General features: G+C 42.0%; 1 pseudogene; it reads right to left on the minus strand.

Moving 5' to 3' along the window:
* Positions 1-684: 684 nt before the first annotated feature.
* LOC147668974 (large ribosomal subunit protein uL4 pseudogene) lies at positions 685-1,857 on the minus strand (annotated as a pseudogene).
* Between the last annotated feature and the right edge of the window lie 911 nt (positions 1,858-2,768).

Consider the following 2,768-nt stretch of genomic DNA (forward strand, 5'->3'; position numbering starts at 1 on the left):
TAGGGATCACAATCGGCAACTCTCGGCATTAGCTTGCCTCATCTCCACAACGGCCCCCCACATACGCCGGGGATGCCTGGTTTCACCTTGGAGATACCCAGTAGGGACCATCTCACAGGGAAAGCCAAGACGGGTTCCGCAGTGGTCTATTGCGCAGAGATACTCCTTCGGGAGTCGATTTTAGCGCGTTAGAAACACACAATTAATTAATTATGCCAACATTTAAAGGCACACCTTTATTCTTTATTTCGGTTTGACAAACCATAAAAGAAGCAAACACACACACATCAAGAGTGTGTCATTTTAGACTAGAAGAGCATTTCAGAAGACAAATGTGCAAATGAGGAGTAAAAGCTCTCGAGTTGAAATATTTAAAATTACATTGACATCACGTAAGTAAACAATTCCTTACAATTCATGACTTTGGTCTCTCTAACATGATTGTGGGGCTAAAGTGCAAGCGCATCATCAAGATTTGTGTAAATCGATTTCGGAGATACTAGCCCACACAATGAGCAGAAGAGAGGTTTGCTCCTTATCTAAGAACAAGGTACTAACACTATTCACAATAATTAAAATAGGATGCAATGGCATGTATTTGAAACGAAAATGCATGTATTTTTAGAATTCATAGTTAAAATAAACTGTTTAATTTCCTTTTTAAAAAAAAGTTTTTTAAGCACTTTATTATGGCTAGACCTGTTTTACAGCCAGTTTGAACCATTGTTTAGAAACACTGTCTCAGGCTCATTTGGAGGGTTTCCCCTTGACTTTCTTGGGATCCGTGGACCTTTTGGCTTCCTTGGGTTTTTTGTCTTCCTTGGGTACTTCGACAACTTCAGGCTTCTCAGTTTTGTCTGGTGTTGGTTTGGGAAGATGACGCAGGATTGCATTACGGCGTACAGTCTTTGCATACGGGTTCAGTTTTACCATCATTCTCAAATTCTTAAGAGGATTCTTCTTAAGAACTCTGCATTTGATCTTTTTGTTTGGTGCACGCAAAGCCTTTTGGATCTCTTGGATTTTCAGGATCCTGCTAAGATCTGTATTAGTCATCTTGTTCATTGGTAGGTTGTAGCTTGACTTAAGCGTTGCTGGTTTACGCCACGTGCCATACAATTCATCCAGCTTGCGGAAGGCGCTCTCTGTCCAAATGCAGAAACGCCCAACGTGCCCACCAGGAGCTAGTCTAAGAAGATTCAGCTTGTTAACGTTAAGCAGAGTAATGCCTGGAATATTTCTGAAAGCCTTGATAATGCCATTGTCCTCGCTGTAAATGATACAGGGGCCTCTACGGTGAATGCGACGGCGGTTTCTCATCTTTCCCTTCCCAGCACGCATACGTTGGGATGCATAAACCTTCTTGATGTCATTCCAAGCTTTCAACTTCTTGAGAAGCAGTACGGCTTCCTTAGTCTTTTTGTAGCCTTCAATTTTGTCTTCAACCACCAAAGGGACCTCTGGAACCTCTTCGATTCTGTGGCCCTTTGACACTACCAGGGCAGGGAGAGCAGAAGCAGCCAACGCTGAGCAGATTGCATAATGTTTCTGTGTAATATTCATTCTATGATGCCATCGTCTCCATGTTTTGGTAGGGGCAAACATGCGACCTCCATGACACATGTTGCCGAAGACACCCTGGCCAGACCTGTGCGTACCACCGCCACGTACACGAGGTGTACGAGCAACAGCACGGCCTGTACCCCATGATTCAGCACTAGTTTGATGCCCTGCTAATTCACTGACAGCATAGGGTTGTCTATTGTTCTTCCGCAAGTTAGTGTGAACAAAGTTCACAATATCTGGGCGAATAGGAGCCTTGAACACAGCAGGCAAGGTGACATTTTTTCCTGATACCTATACAGTAGTGTAAAACAGTTACATTTCCAATATATATTTAAAGCTGATATTCAAGTGCTAAAAATAAAACTGTGTGGGGGAGACTGTTACTTCTATTATTAACTATGTGCTGGGGGGACTGCTTGTATGGCTGTCCTGTATTACCCATGTAAAGACATTCCACATTGACAAAGCATTTTTTATATTACCGATGGCAACCGGGCCTGTGGCAACCATGCCTGATGCACAGGGGTGATCACTGCTGGTAATCTTGCATATGGTGGGAACTAAGTAATCTTGTCTGATGTGGTCACTGCTGCATCTCTAATAATAATAGCTCTTGGTGATTTTCATTGAACACAAGTAGCTCTTAATACAGAAAATGTGGTGGCCCCTGTTCTAAGGCCATTGTTTATCAAATATAATATTAATTTAAAAGAGGCCTGCGAGTGTCCTAATGGAATGGTTTGTGGTACGTTTCTTTTTTTTAAAAAATGTTTCTTAAACCTGCATTAATGAATTAGGCTATGTGTATCTATAAAAAGGTTTTCAATGCTATATTCCCAATTGTATTTTGATGTTGTGTGTTTAGTGATGTATAAAGAATTGTGTTTCCTCCTAAGGTCAGAGATCTTTAATCTGTAACATCTGTCTAGGAGGTTAGAAAGTGTGCAATGTTTTTTGCCAATGAAGGGGCTGTGCTTTTGTAGGCATCATTTTCATTTTGTATGCCTAGTCTTGAGAATGCGCCTTGCTATAGTCTAGGATACTGTTTTTAATACTGTTAATGTTGCAAGCAGGGCACAAGTCCTAAAAAAAGAAGTGGGGGGACGCTGACTTCACAACAGGAAGTGACGTCACGAAAGGTGGCTTGCACCATCAGACTCATTGCCTCCCCTCGCTCACCCCTTAGCAAATAGAGCCCCAAA

Source organism: Lissotriton vulgaris, unplaced genomic scaffold (genome assembly GCF_964263255.1).
Source record: "Lissotriton vulgaris unplaced genomic scaffold, aLisVul1.2 SCAFFOLD_7665, whole genome shotgun sequence".
NCBI classification, from domain to species: Eukaryota; Metazoa; Chordata; class Amphibia; order Caudata; family Salamandridae; genus Lissotriton; species Lissotriton vulgaris.